The sequence below is a fragment of the Epinephelus lanceolatus genome, chromosome 10 (genome assembly GCF_041903045.1).
Source record: "Epinephelus lanceolatus isolate andai-2023 chromosome 10, ASM4190304v1, whole genome shotgun sequence".
In the NCBI taxonomy this organism is placed as follows: domain Eukaryota; kingdom Metazoa; phylum Chordata; class Actinopteri; order Perciformes; family Serranidae; genus Epinephelus; species Epinephelus lanceolatus.
In genome coordinates, this window is record NC_135743.1 from 593591 (window position 1) to 610465 (window position 16875).

General features: G+C 48.6%; 1 protein-coding gene across 2 annotated transcripts in view; it reads right to left on the bottom strand.

Moving 5' to 3' along the window:
• The window catches only part of sema6cb (semaphorin 6Cb), a 204217-nt gene that overhangs the window by 113709 nt on the left and 73633 nt on the right, over positions 1–16875 (bottom strand). The gene's annotated exons all lie outside the window — the stretch shown is intronic.

Consider the following 16875-nt stretch of genomic DNA (forward strand, 5'->3'; position numbering starts at 1 on the left):
TTCGTCTGTAACACACGTGTTCAATGATCAGATGATATCGTCTCGTATCGATCGCAGGACCTGAATTAAAATCACATCAGAATCATATCACAGCAGAGTTTGTGAAATCTTCAAAGAATCGATATCAGATCATATCATGATGAAACTGGTGATTTACGCTCCTCCTGCTTCAGTAAACTTCAGGAGCAGATTTCTCCTCACAACTCGGCTGTGACTGGATCATGTCACCGTTAGAGTCCCCTGAAAGGCGATTGTTAGTTATGGCTCAGCTGTGACGGCGCGTCCTCCTGGATCCCCCACACGATAACCAGCCGCCGGCACACGGCGTCGACACATTACAGATGGGCACACAGGAGGAACAGCTAACACCAGGCAAACAGCTCCTGTTGTCGTGCTCAGTTTCTTCTTCACGGCCTGCTCAGAGTCCCTCTCAGTATCGATCGTAGCAAATGAGATCAGCTGGTGGGATTGTAACTTCAGCTGCTGGGCCGATTAGATCGGGTGCTCATATAACGCATGGGAGATGAAGGATAATGTTGCCGTGATTGTTTCATTGCCACGCTGCGATCATTGTGCCCCGGTGTTAGTGGCGTTCTATAATTTCTAATCTCATTTTCTAGAAATAGTCCCGCAGAGAGCCCCCTGATCCTGCCGTAATAGTTTGGAGGTGAGCCCCATTAACCAAATGAGCTTTTCAGAGCACAACATTCCTATTAACAGCACCGTGCAATCCCTCATCTCCTCCCAACGTGCACCAGCAGCCTCCCTGCAGACCACGGGCACTAGCATCACACGTTCAGGACATTAAAGCTCCCCTGAGCAGATCTGGCACAATCCCTCCTTCACCAAAATGACCCTGAAGCCCGTGCACACATTCATCCCACACAGACGCCTCTCCACATTCCAGTCTCTCTCCCACTCCTCTGGATATTTCCCTGCAGGCCCCGAGCTGCTCACTGGGCTGTGCTAGTGATCAATGGCCCCTGGTCACTGGCGTCAGGGGGGCCCTGGGCTCCAGGAATGGGGGTATTAATAATGCAAGGTCCAGGCCTGTCATATCCTCCATTAGCACGGAGGAGGCGGGGGGCCCACCGGCTGATTGATTACTAATTAGATTAATTGCCGTCTCTTAGAAAAGGAGGAAAATGTAATAGACTGACGAGAGCGAGGCGAGAGGAGCCCGGCCGGCTGAAAAATATCCACCCAGACTATTTCTAAAAAGATCAGGAATCTCTCATCTGGTCTCCTCTGAGACGAGGAAACAAAAGGCAGAGTCGGCACTCATAAACAAGCGTTCAGTCAACGTCCGGCCGCCACATGTTACTTTGTAAACACCCAATAAATGAGTGAATCCTCTGCAGGCGTCTCCACACACAGCTGACCACACTGAAGACGACACTGTGCTTTTTGGCTGCTTTCATTTGAGATTATTTCCCCTCCCGTCCACACATTTGTGTCTTGTTAGCTCTCACTATCTGCGAGACACGACGTGATAAGACTCGCTGCTCTCCAGGTTCCATGTAATGTGTGTAATGATAGTGTTGCTGAATGCAGCCGTTTGCTAAAGGCTGCAGAGGTGCGGACAGATTGAGTTCCACTTAATCTCCTCGCCGTCCTTTGGAGATAAAACTAATAAAACACACATCAAAGCTGTGGCGTACACACTGCAGTCACCGAGGGCGCTGAATCAACATGTTTCCTGCCGTGTCACATCACATGTTTTCTCTTAACGACACAGATTATTGTTGTGAATCAGACTGAAATGAGTGAGCCGATGTTAAAATCAATTAGTGTCCACTCAGTGTCTCCTCCAAATGTGACGCCTTCAGTTTGAGGACCGATTCATTACCGTCCTGATCAGGACCAAAGTGGCACTCTGTGGGAAGTTGCTATACTTCATTTTAATTATCCTCGGTTCTAATTAACGGTCAAAGTGTGTCGTGGTCACAAAGTTTCCTGGAACATTTCCCCCCGTCCTGACCAGGAAGTGATTGGAAAACACAGAGTACTTTATCAAACTGGCTCAGAAACCTTCCAGATCCTGTATCAACATCACCGCTGAAATTATTTCTGTCAAAATCACGTCTTCATTTTCCAACGAGTGGCGAGGCGGGCACACGTGTACGAGTATGAGACTAATTGGCACGCTGGTTCGGCCACACTCATTACATCCGCCCACACTCCACATAAATAGCCTCACACTTGTGAGGGGATAATGCCTTCCAAACAGGGAGCTGCAGTATTTGTCTCAGCCTGCCTCTGCACCGGCAGACCGCGGCGAGTCTCAGCCCGCTCTGCTGGCTCTCGCCATCCTCAGGGGAAAACAGTCCCAGCATGCATTGGTATGTTTAGTGCATTAACTGTGCTGAAACAAATAACTCATTTCTGAGGATCCTGTGGAAGAGGACGCACAGTTTGGACCAAGAACTATGAGGAAACATGGAGAAGTCTGTCAAGACATTATCGCCCTTTAACAGCGCCTGTTCAGGGCGAGGATATCACGCCATTACTCCACCTCGCCGCTCTGTATCAAAGGTCCGATCGTAGAATCAGACACAGAACTCAGGTACTGACAGCGCAGACGCACTGTCTGTATGAGGACATCTATCTTTATACTTTATACTGATATTGTTATTGACATGTGATGTCATTGTTATTGTTTCCAAAGAGCTGCTGACATGTATGTTATGTGTCACACTGGAGGCTGACGCTGCTGTCACATGTTAAATGTAGTGAGCAGAGCTACTAACTGCTCTTCATCACAGTAACGGCTCCTCAACTGAAGCTACTCTCACAGAGATGCAGTGAAGTTAGTGACGCTGCTACCTGTAGTGATGATACATGTCTGTGATGTCATCATGCTGTAATCACACACGTGTGTAAAAATGTAAAGGCGGTGTGCAGGCGGGACTTTGTGGCGGCTCTATAGCGCCATTTGTGTGTAAACAGGGCTGGTGTTTATCATCAGTGGGGGATGTGGACGTCTTATCTCATGTCACAGATCATGAGACTGGTCGTCAGCGTCTCTGACAGCGAGAGGAGTCGTTACGCTCTCCGTCACAGATGAGTTGTTGAGGGTCTGTCAGGACAGAGAGGAACATTAGAGCCATTAATTATTCTGCTCTCCTCCATCGAGCAGGGCGGCAGCTCTGAGTCACTCCCTCATATGTGACAAAGCTCCTCTAAAGACGGAGCTTTGTTGGACTGCCAACACTCAAATCTGTCGGCACATCATCCCAAAGGACAATAAAGCCAACACATTCATTCAGCATTCACAAACTGTCAGGAGCTGCTGCTGCCGCTGCCGCCACCACCGCCGCTGCCGCCGCCGCCGCCGCCGCCGCCGCTGGCCTTCTGATGCTTCGAGGACTGAGATCAGACACACACAAAGGCTGAGAGGGAAGTAACACACACACACAAACCCTGAAAAGCCTTAAAACAACAGAACAAACCCAGATTCAAACTCAGAGACCAACCTGAACGTGTCACACCTCAGCTCTCTGTGGGCGCATCTATGACATCATTAATGTAAACACCTGTGCCTGTTTGAGGGTGAGGTCACATTTAGTCTCACTCATTCATCCTGTGACCCTGCACATGATGAAGATCTGTTTGTGGTTGATACCGTGACGTTCGGCTCACTGTAAAATATACATTTACAGATGACATCATCATATAAAGAGCTATCTGTTTATTATAAACAACTATCTGTTTATGCCACAAACAAAACATAAAAAACTACAAATTCCACCTCACCAGGCCAATCAGCAGTCTGAAGATTGTGTCTGACCAAATGTCTCCCCTTCTGTTCCTGAGATATGACGTTAAAACATGATGATGTCACAGTCAAGCTGACCTTTGACCTTTTGACCTTCATTATTTTATCCTGTTAGACATTTGTTTCAAGTTTGATCAGAATTAGTGAATGAATTCTTCAGTTATGGACAAAAACATTCTGTGAGGTCATTCTTAAGTCCAAGTGGACGTTTGTGCCAAATTTAATGAAATTCCCTCAAAGCCTTCTTCAGATATCACGTTCACAAGAATGAGCAAGATGAGATCACAGTGACCTTTGACCACCAAAATTTAATCAGATCACCGTTGTGCCAAAGTGAACATTTGTGCCAAATTTGAGCAAATTCCTTCAAGAGATATCATGTTCACAAGAATGTGATGAACTGGTAACAGTGACCTACAACCACGAAAATCAAAATCAGTTCATTGTTGAGTCCAAGACGACATTTGTGCCAAATCTGTAAAAGAAATGTACTTAAGTGGTTCTTGAAATATGGCGTTCACGTAAATGAGACAGACTCATGGGCACAGTGACCTTTGCCCACCAAAACTGAATGAGTTCATTTTTGACTTCAAGTGAATGTTTGTGCCAAATTTGAAAAACTAAAAACTAAAAATAAATAAATAAAAATCCCTGATGTGTTCCTGGAATATCACTCGTGGGCACAGTGACATTTGACCGCCATCACCGTTGAGTCCAGGTGGATATTTGTGCCAAATTTAAGCAAATTCCCTTGAGCTGTTGTTGACATGTCACATTCACGAGAATGGGTCAGACAGACTGACAACCAAGAAACAAAATTCCTCCGTCCTCAGCTGCCGCCAACATGGAGGTATGAGAATCTTTATCCTGCTGACTGTTTGTGCCTTAGTGGCTTCCTACCTTCAGTTCTGTACCTGTGTCCTTTCCTCTCTCCTTCCCTAACCCTCGGCTGCCTCCTTCCTCCTCCTCCTCTCATCCCCCGCCGCTCGCTGCAGTGACGACACGCTGTGCTAATTGAAAGCGACCCTGACTCGTCCTTTTTCCAAAGCGCTCTGGCCGGTGCCCCGTTGATTTCCCCTCTGCCGGTGGCTGACAACTGGCCTTTGGGCTGCGGCGCTCTGCGGCGTGAACTCTGGCCTCGCCGTGTCGGCCCCTCGCCTCTCTGTCTGTCTGCAAACACGAGGTCCAGGTCCATAGCGGCACAGAGATGGATGCTCTGGCTCTGCCTGAAGTGAGGACTGTTCAGGATAAACAGAGGCGTCCTCAGGAGGGTAAAGGAACTCGCTCTGAGATCGGGTGTCTTGAAGCGAGAGGAACTGATGCAGAATTTAGTTTCCACAGTAAAGAGGTGGAACATTTGTAATTCAGTGACGATGCAGACAGATCTGAGCCGCCGTCCCTCCAACATGCTCCACACACTCTGAAGGACAAAAGCAGGAAGGCTAACCTAATAGAGGAGCTCCAGCTGCAGCTGCAGACGACGTGATTAGATTCTCTGCTCGTCTTTAATTCCTTTATCAAACAGCAGAGATATTCCAGTGAAACTAAACGTCGTACCTGCAGAGGTGGGCTGCTCTTATCAGCCTCACTGAACAGCCTCACTGAACACGACTGGGCCCAGAATGTAATAGCCTCACAGTGCGCTCATAAATCACCTGAAGAGGCTGCACGCCACATACACTGACACTCCCGATCTGCCAACCTGTGTCTTTATTAAAGACCACATTACACCACACACACACACACACACACACACACACACACACACACAGACCAACGCAAACACCAGGCGACCACAAATATGTTCCTCACTCTGTGTGTGTGTGTGTGCGTGTGAGTGATTGAGACACACGGCCATTGTTTTTACATCTTGTCAGCTTCCTCTTCACAATTACTGCGATTGTCTCCCTCCCACTGAGAGTGACGCATCACTTTGGACGGATGAATGTCTGCTCACATTTGATTTGCTTTAGTGGAGCTCTGAGATCTTATTGGCCAAACAGTGTACACAGCACACTGTGTGTGTGTGTGTGTGTGTGTGTGTGTGTGTGTGTTGGTATTTCTTCTCTCCGTCCGTCCTTCCTCTAACTTTGACAACTAAATTGGAAAATGTCAGAAGTAAACATCATGTGATCTGACAGAGACTCGGCGGCGAAGTGAGGTGGAGCAGCAGTAAAGGTCCTGTAAGAGAGGAAACACTCAGCCTCCTCAAATCAAGACGTCTTGAACACACGCTGAGCGCTGCGTCAGCTTCACACGTGATTCATTTCATGATAACTTAAAGAGATAATTTGCTGATTGTCGTCCAGGTTAGCATCGTCACAGTGATGGTGTTAGTGTGTGTGTGTGAGTGAACTGAGCCAGACGTCCCTCCATCTTGAGCTCCCTGCTCATCTCTCAGTGGAAAGAATTCATCTGATGACATGTTTCACTGCAGCTGATCGTACTTCCTCATGTTGGTGCGTGCACCGCAGACACATGGGACAGAAGCAGATCTCACACTCAGTAAACTGAGATTAAAGTAAGCAGCACTGATCAGATATGAACCACAGCAGTAAACAGGTTTAAAGGTACACTGTGGAGTCAATCTGACATACATCACATTGTGTACATTTGCTTACTGAAGGAAAAGGCGAGTGGTCTTTGACTCTGACCTTCAGTTTAGTTATTTCCAACATGGAAACTTCACATTTCAGTTATAGTATTAACACATCAAAGCATTTATTGAACCAAATAAACCCGTCTGTTTCCATCCTTCACGTGTCACTGTAACTAATAATAATAATAATAATGATTATGTGATTTGTCGTACTGTAAAACTGAGTTTCTGTCACTACGTGTCTTTTTCTTCCTGCAGTGTTTTCAGAATCATATTTTAGAGACTGTTTGGCTGTCATATGAGATTGTTTGTTACGAGCTGGCTGCCATTTTGTTTTAGGACCAGGAACTTGCATTAGGTCACCATCAGGAGTGCTTATTGGTCTGGTCTGGTGTGGTGCAGTGCATTCTGGTAGTTGTAGGTTTTCCACATTTGAGCAAAAGCTAATGTCACAGTGGCCGTGTGTGTGGGCCCTCCTGAGGTCTTATTGATGATGTACTTAGCATGTAGCACACATAAATGTCACACCACAGCAGCTACAGCCTGAGCTAGTCTGCAATGCTCGTCCCCAGCTGGGCCTTAAGATACAAAAACAGGTGACAGGTGACAGTGTGAAGTCACAACAATAAAAGTAGAGACAGAACAAGACACAAACTGTGATACATAATTAGCACCACAGAATAGGAAGCTCCAAATTATTTATGACCACATCACTGATTCCTCTTAAAAACGGTTTCAGTTTGAGTTTAACGTGATCAAAATCAGGATCCAGTTTAAATTCTGAAGGTAAAGAATTCCACAGACAGAAAAAGCTGTTTGTCTAAATGAGGATCTGCACAGGTGAACCTGCCAGCTCATCTCTGACACACAGACAACAGTCCAGATGATCTAAATCAAACACATGACTCCATCCACAGATCTCCACCAGCTGCTGCTGCATCCTTTCACACCTTCACATCTCTCCACATATTATCCATCATGTCTCTGTCCTGCATGGAAACAAACCCAGCGGGCGGCGGCCATGATGGAGGCCAGCTCCTGACAACTCTGCCATAATTCAAACCCTGCCACATTACTTCATGCTATCTGTAGAGAGGCCTTTGAGCAAGGCACTGAGAGAGAGACTGGTCCTGTCCTCACTAAAGACTGCGATCTGATCCGTGTCTGCAGACTTAAGACGACATGTGTAAAGACAGCCTGAATAAACCCAGCTGTGAGCTCATGTCCTCTGAAGGCTTCACATGTCAGACCTGGACTGAATGAACGTGTCTGTGATGATGATGTCACTGTTGTGTCTCTGCAACATAAAGAGCTGATGCATTATTTCTGCAGCATCACAACACAATACCAACAAAAAGCTGCTTTGTGCTCGACATGTTTGCAACATAAACTGAGACAGAAGAGAAAATGTGTACCTGAGCTGTACGGGACCGTTCAGACAAATCACATGTCATATTTTCTGTGCTGGTCTTTGAAGTCACAAGGTCAGTCTGTACACATTCTGCTCCTGTTAGATTTAATGACTGGTTTCTGTAATCACAGCTTTATTGTCAGCGCTCTATTGTTCAACTCAGCATAAAGAACGCTGCTCATCATCTTCTGCAGGGTTTTTGTGCCCTTGGACAAAAGATGTGACATTCACATACGATGCAGAGACGTGAGGAGCGAGCTGCCTCCTTCAAGGAACCCAACATGTCAAATATCTGAGCTGAGGGACGATCTGTGCCAAATACACAGGACTAAAACCTCTGCAGGCTGCCACAGAGCTACGAACCAAAACCATGTAAATCATCAACAGGAAAAAACACTAAATCTCTTTCTCCCACTCACTTCCTGCAAACAGCAGACGTAGCCGTGGGTAAACACCGCCGCACAACACATCACCAGAAGAAAGATTGGCTGCTGAGAGACGGGAGCGTAAACAGCTCGCAAGCTCTCACACAAGAAGTTGTTACTCTCTAGAAATAAAATGTTGAGGACGGGGATTGAACAAAGGCGCTGGAGGTTTTTCTCATCCAGACTCCTGTGGCTGTAATCTGACCGGTGGCAGCGGTCCAAGGCAATCTCTGAGGAGCGAGCTCACCCAGAGAACCGCCACCGCCGCCGTTGCTGATGTACATCTCTCTGAGCATGTGCTGAAAAGTCTGCAAGTTTTTCCTCCACATCTGCTGTAATCTGTGACAACTGCAGTTTTCAACACAAGCACCAGAAGAAATGGACCAAACTGAAACTTCAATGTGACGAACATCTGACTCATCAAGTTTGAATATAACAATGCTGACTACCACTTACAGCCATTAGCTGTGGCACAACCAGAGCTGGAGATGAACACAAACACAGAGAGCAGTGGGCTCGGCCTGGTGTGTGTTTCTGCGCTCAAGCTTCAGTTCAGACTATAAAGAAAACCCAGCAGCAGTAAAAAAGGAAAACGTTCTGACTTCATCACTGAAGCCAGAAGTTGAAATTCAGATTGTTTGTGTTTTTCAAACTGAGATCATCATGAAACTGTCTGTGTGGTCTCATGTTCCTGACTTTAAATGTTCCTCAGTGATGAACAGGACCGCCACCCTCTGGTTGGTCGATGTTGTCCGAACATGCTCATTGGTCGGACAGTCGCTGGTGTTGCTGTCATCAGGCCGTGCAAAGGACCAGCTGAAAAGTGACAGCTGTTGTTCAGCACAGTATTTGTCCTCTGTGATGGTTGGTCTTTGCTGTGTTTGTTGTCCCGCCGCTTCTCCACTGTGATTGGACGGTGACAGTGACGAGCGCAGCATTTTACCCAAAGTTAAACATTTTTCAGCTCAGAACAGATCAATGATCAGAGAGGACACTCAGTGTGGGGTTTAATCACCATGGATTGTCTCACTGAGTCTCCGTGAAGACGTCTCAGCTCAAGGCTGATTATAAAACCTCTGGAAGAGACTCGATCGCACCGCAGCGGCACGACGGCTAACGTTAGCTTCTGTGCTAAACAAGGTGAGTTTCTCATTTGCAGCATTTTACAGATATTTGACGTTATGTCGTGTATGACATGTCTGAGCAGAGTTAACGTCTGCCGTGTCAGATTTGTCTCATCAGTGCTGTTTGACAGTTGATGGTGAGACGGACTCACAGGTTATTTCCACGTAATGTGACATCACTTTGTTTTTGTACTCAACCAATCAGATAACTGCATGAGACTCAGCACAGGGTCTCCTCGCTCCAGACGTTGATTCAAGACATCTTCCATTTTCCACCAAATCACTCGGTCAGTGAGCAGTGAGCAGTAACTTGAACTGAAACTGATTTCCCTCGTTCTCTGTTCCTGACTGAGGCGTTCACTGACACACCTTCTCAGGTGAGCAGAGAGACAACAGCTGACACATGCAGTGATCATAAAACTGGTGTTTCTGATGTTTATCTCTGCGTCTTCATGCCTTCTGTACATCAGTGGACGCCGGTTACTGCAGCACAGACAGTTTGCATACCTGAGATCAGCAGATAAAATGTACCAGATGACCCACAGCTCCACGGCCTCACCTGTCCCCACGCCACACTTCCTGTCAGAGAGCGGTCGGCAGAGGATGAGAGGAGGCAGACAGCCGAGCTCCTGCTGGCTGCACACATTCTGTATCTTGACAATACGGATCAAACACAGTCTCCCAGCAGCAGCCGAGGCTGAGCCACTGTTTCTTATCTGCTCTGATATGGAACGTGCGACAGGCAGATGCACGGCGAAGGAGAGTGAGGCAGACAGGTAATCCAGGATTACAGCGCCGACATGTCATTTTCATGGACGTGTTATTCCTGCTCAGTCGTCTTGTGTGTGAAACGTAGGGTGCAACCCCATCTGTCTGCTCCAAACTCTCCTCTGGCACCCATCAATGGCGCGCCGTGGACCGGCATAGACGACGAGATAATGAGCTCCCGTTGCCTTGTCAACGCCATCCCTTTTTCCCCCCGCGGACACACTCTTAAGCTCCCGTTTGGCCGCTTCCCGACGAGCAGAGCTCGTCAGTAAACAAGGCATCGAGGTGCGAGATGAGATTTCATATTGTCTTAAAATCCCTCACAGAGACGGCGTCCAGCCACAAGTAGTTTAGCGCCTGCTGGTGGGCGGGGCCGATGACCTGCTGATGACCAGCACTCACATCAGATCTGAATACAGGAGGCTGCTTGTGTATAATGTTCCCTGCTCTCAGTCACATGACTCACTGACTCACTTCCTGCGAACAGACGTTCAGACACAAACTCATGTTTCACTGTGAAGGAAAGAAAGAAAGAAAGCTGCTTTAACTCAGCCTCCAGGTGAGTTTCTTCATCTGCTGCAGGATGACAGGCGTCAGTCGGACAGACACAAATCAAACTGTCCAGTTTCATGTTTCTTTTCTGTTTACTTTCAGTCCTGTGACAGTTTCTGTGTCTGTCGTCACTTCCTCCATTCAGGCAGTCAAACCAAAACAACACCAAACAACTAGTGGTGATGAAGGAAGCACGGGTGTATACAGGGAGCACGGGCGTACACAGGGAGCACGGGCGTACAGTGAGTCACGGGCGTACACAGGGAGCACGGGCGTACACAGGGAGCACGGGCGTACAGGGAGCACGGGCGTACACAGGGAGCACGGGCGTACACAGGGAGCACGGGCGTACAGGGAGCATGGGCGTACAGGGAGCACGGGCGTACAGTGAGTCACGGGCGTACACAGGGAGCACGGGCGTACACAGGGAGCACGGGCGTACAGGGAGCACGGGCGTACACAGGGAGCACGGGCGTACACAGGGAGCACGGGCGTACAGGGAGCATGGGTGTACAGGGAGCATGGGTGTATACAGGGAGCACGGGCGTACACAGGGAGCACGGGTGTATACAGGGAGCATGGGTGTACAGGGAGCACGGGCGTACACAGGGAGCATGGGCATACCCAGGGAGCATGGGTGTATACAGGGAGCACGGGCGTACACAGGGAGCACGGGCGTACACAGGGAGCACGGGCGTACACAGGGAGCACGGGCGTACAGGGAGCATGGGCGTACAGGGAGCATGGGTGTATACAGGGAGCATGGGCGTATACAGGGAGCACGGGCGTACACAGGGAGCACGGGCGTACACAGGGAGCATGGGCATACACAGGGAGCATGGGTGTATACAGGGAGCACGGGCGTACACAGGGAGCACGGGCGTACACAGGGAGCACGGGCGTACACAGGGAGCACGGGCGTACAGGGAGCATGGGCGTACAGGGAGCATGGGTGTATACAGGGAGCATGGGCGTACACAGGGAGCACGGGCGTACACAGGGAGCATGGGCATACACAGGGAGCATGGGTGTATACAGGGAGCACGGGCGTACACAGGGAGCACGGGCGTACACAGGGAGCATGGGTGTATACAGGGAGCATGGGCGTACACAGGGAGCACGGGCGTACACAGGGAGCATGGGCATACACAGGGAGCATGGGTGTATACAGGGAGCATGGGTGTACACAGGGAGCACGGGCGTACACAGGGAGCACGGGCGTACACAGGGAGCATGGGTGTATACAGGGAGCACGGGCGTACACAGGGAGCATGGGCATACACAGGGAGCACGGGCGTACACAGGGAGCACGGGCGTACACAGGGAGCACGGGCGTACACAGGGAGCATGGGCGTACACAGGGAGCACGGGCGTACACAGGGAGCACGGGCGTACACAGGGAGCACGGGCGTACAGGGAGCATGGGTGTACACAGGGAGCACGGGCGTACACAGGGAGCATGGGTGTATACAGGGAGCACGGGCGTACAGGGAGCATGGGTGTACACAGGGAGCACGGGCGTACAGGGAGCATGGGCGTACAGGGAGCACGGGCGTACACAGGGAGCATGGGCGTACACAGGGAGCACGGGCGTACACAGGGAGCATGGGTGTATACAGGGAGCACGGGCGTACAGGGAGCATGGGTGTACACAGGGAGCACGGGCGTACAGGGAGCATGGGCGTACAGGGAGCACGGGCGTACACAGGGAGCATGGGCGTACACAGGGAGCACGGGCGTACACAGGGAGCATGGGTGTATACAGGGAGCATGGGCGTACAGGGAGCACGGGCGTACAGGGAGCACGGGCGTACACAGGGAGCACGGGCGTACACAGGGAGCACGGGCGTACAGGGAGCATGGGTGTATACAGGGAGCACGGGCGTACAGGGAGCATGGGTGTATACAGGGAGCATGGGCGTACAGGGAGCACGGGCGTACAGGGAGCACGGGTGTATACAGGGAGCATGGGCGTACAGGGAGCATGGGTGTATACAGGGAGCATGGGCGTACAGGGAGCACGGGCGTACAGGGAGCATGGGTGTATACAGGGAGCATGGGCGTACAGGGAGCATGGGTGTATACAGGGAGCATGGGCGTACACAGGGAGCACGGGTGTATACAGGGAGCATGGGCGTACACAGGGAGCACGGGCGTACAGGGAGCATGGGCGTACAGGGAGCATGGGCGTACAGGGAGCACGGGCGTACAGGGAGCACGGGCGTACAGGGAGCACGGGCGTACACAGGGAGCACGGGCGTACAGGGAGCACAGGCGTACACAGGGAGCACGGGCGTACACAGGGAGCACGGGCGTACAGGGAGCACAGGCGTACACAGGGAGCACAGGCGTACACAGGGAGCACGGGCGTACACAGGGAGCACGGGCGTACAGGGAGCACGGGCGTACACAGGGAGCACGGGCGTACAGGGAGCACGGGCGTACACAGGGAGCATGGGCGTACAGGGAGCACAGGCGTACAGGGAGCACGGGCGTACAGGGAGCACGGGCGTACAGGGAGCACGGGCGTACAGGGAGCACGGCCAGAGTCCAGCGAAGATAAATTCAGACGCATTAACAGGACAGAAAATCAAACAAGCAGCAGAAACATGGTAAATAATCACGTCATCATTTTGGTAACTGAGTTCTTGGATCATTCACAGAAACGTTTATCATGTGAAACTGAAAAATAAATCTACATTAACACTAATTAAACAAACTTTTCTTTCTCTTTGATAAAAAAACGTCAAACTTAAACACATGAAATGAACCAGTCGTTCTTTGGTCGTCGGAGCACCAGAACACGTCGAGGTTCATATTCTATGAAATGAGCTGTTTCACAGAAAATAAACTCTTCAGCCTTCATAGTTCATAGAATATAACAGTATTTAAAACAATGGACTCGGACCTGCACTTGTTCAGCACCTTTCTAGTCTTCAGACCTCTCAAAGCACTTTAACACTACGAGTCACATTCACACGTTCACACACTGAGGCTGAAGCTAACGTGCAAGGTGATGCCTGCTCCTCAGGTTCTGACCCTCTGATGGATCAGGAGCAGTTTGAGGTTCAGTATTTCACCCAAAGATCCTTCAACATGCAGACGGGAGGAGCCGGGGATCGAGCCACCGATCTTCGGATTGGTGGACGACCCGCTTTACATCCTGAGCCTCATCTGCCCCAAACTGACGGCACCAGGCGGCCTCCCATCAAGGTTTTGACCTGACCCTGCTCAGCCTCTGAGATCAGACCAGACCAGGTCACAAACTACTTTTAGGAAACGTCACATATTAACCCTTTAAAGCCGACAGCAAACTGACTCCATGTCTTTTAAAAACGTGAAGGCAACGAGCAACAAAAAAATAAAACAGCAAAAAATTAGTACAAATAAAAGAAACTTAGAAACAAAAACATTAGTTAAAAAAGTAAAAAACAAATGAGGAAAAAAATAATAATTCTGTGAAATCATTTTTAAACATAAAATAATTATAAATATAGTTTTTAGGGATGCACCAAATATTCAGTAACCGAATATATTCGGCCGAATATTGCAAAAAAACACACATTCGGTATTCGGTGGAATAAGTTAAAAGCAAGGCCGAATAATAGCGGCGTGTTTTGATAACGCAATCAAACAGTATGCCGTGACGGGCGGAGTAAAATGTCGGCAGTGTGGCGATCCGCCCGTCACGGCACTCGCATTTGCGACTAAAAATAGTTTTGAGCGAGCAAAATAGGCTTAAATCATTCAGCACGCTGTGCGAGCAGCCTACAGATTTCAATCAGCAGCAGAAACGAAAGGCGAATCCCACCGATTGTGGGTTGAACGGGGGTCACAGACACAGACAGTAATGTATTCCTGTCAAATACGGCGGCCATTGGTTTATCGGCGATGGAGAAGTCGGCTCCAATAATATCCTCTTCTTGGTGTCATGACTGCCCAGAAGTACCTGAACAGCCGAGCCAGCCGAACACAGGTATGTGACGTGTCAGAGGAGAAACGAGCCGTTCACGGCCCACAAACCTCACCGCACTTTAGGGACTGTTCTTTACTTATGAAGGGACTGTTCTTTACTTGTCAGGGGAGGAGGGTGGCTGGTTGATTCTTATTTTATTTATTTATTTTATTTTGATCCCCCCATGTTAATCACTTATTGATGCTGTTTTTGAAGTATGAATAAGTCAATAAGTAATTTATTCCATTGAAATATCATTGATGTATTATAGAAAAGTGATTTATCTTTTTATAAATGACAAAAGGCACATCTGCCTCATGTTTGCTGTGGTATCGTGATACTACTCAGAACCATGATATTTTCATTGGTATCGTACCGTGGGATCCAGTTTTGGTACCGTGACAACACTAATCTGGAGGGTTCATCTGCAAAAACTAATGAAAAACTAAACAACGGTATTCGGTATTCGGTACTCGGTATTCAGCCAAGCATTTAATAATATTCGGCTTAGGCCACAAATTTTCATTTCGGTGCATCCCTAATAGTTTTCCTCAAGCTGTTTTCTTTCTTCCCTCGATTTTTAAAAATAATATTTTGTATTATTTATTTATTTGCAATTTGACATCTCAAGCTGCTCGTTGATTTTTTCCATGTTTCTGACTGAAATCACAGTAGTTTGACTCAAACATCAGTCCTGATAGTCTGACAGTCAGACGTGATCATTTGAGTCCATTAAGTCAAAATAATGCAGATTACAAAGTAAACTGTGATGAAGCCCACGATCCTGTGTGTCTGTGTGAGATGACAGAGTGTGGTCCAGAGTTCAAGCCTGCGACGTGTCAAAGGCAGAAACCGCTCAGGAGCTCCGACACAGAAACAAAAACAGAGACAGAAATGATCGTTACTCACTTAGTATCTAATATTCAGAGCTCCACACAGGACGATCATGTTTTAATCCATGTTTCTACACAGGAAGTAGTTTCCTGTCTGCTCTCAGGTTAAAGCTCTGCACGCTCACCAAGACCTGTGGGTGGTCAGAGGGGAGTCGGACCACATTCCACCTGCTCTATCTCCATCAGCATCAGGACACTTCCTGTACGGCCGCATTCTGTGTGTCACATTCCTACACACACACACACACACACACACACACACACACACACACTCAGTCTGTCACGATGAGGCAATGGCTCTCAGCTCAGACATGTCACACTTCAGTGTTTTGTTTACCAGCTCTCTGTAATCACGCTCTGTAATGACGCCAATTTCCTCCTCGTCTATAACGGACAATTTCACCACAACATCTCTCCTGGACTCGTCTCTGCTGTGAGAGCATCATCATCATCCCTTCATCTTCATCTTCAATCAATCATCGTCTATTTGTCATTCTGACATCATCACATCCTCACTGTGACCTCGTCACATGTCCACGTTTGGTCATGGACTTTCCACGTCCACATATGACGTCCAAGGTACCCTGGGTGTGTTGGTTGTTGACGTTCTGGGACGCCGTGTCAACTTCAGCCTGTTACATGCATTGTCTGTTTTCAAAATACACTTCTGTTTTCACAGGAAATGTACAGTTTGATACAGTCTCTTTCAAAATAAAAGCACTACGTCAGCACAACACCACCAACTGATGGTTTTTACCTTCAACAACACACACACGTGGTTACGTTTAGCCAACAACACACACACGTGGGCACGTTTAGGAAGAAAGAACAGGGTTTGACTTTACAATCTTACACGAAGTGAACATGGGTCAAAGTCGGTGGTTGTTTACGTCACATTGTTCATTCTGACTCGTTTTAAAGACACAGAATCAGACGTGATCCTAAAAACCTCTCTCAGTGTTTTCAGTGTTTTATAAGCAGAGTGTGTGTCAGCATTTAGAGGAGCTAACGTTCCTCCCTCCTGCCTCCTTCTTCCTGTTTGAACTAAAACAAACATTATTTCCTTCACACACCAAGCAGCTGCTGAAACACAGACACAAATAGAAAAACACAGCGGCCGCCCGCTGATGGGTTTTCTGCTCCGTGCTGAACGGCTAACCTCTCACCTGGTTGTGTGAGCTCACAGAAAAAAAACATTACGCTGCGTCCGTGAAGTGAAAATCAGATTCAAAATCAAACTGATTCCAAACTGGCCCGAGTCCAGCTGCAGATTCACAGATGCATCAGCACAGAGTGACACTCTGAGTCCAGATCCTCGTCTGAGTGATGACATCAGTGTTGACAAACTGTACACATCCATAACGCCAGTC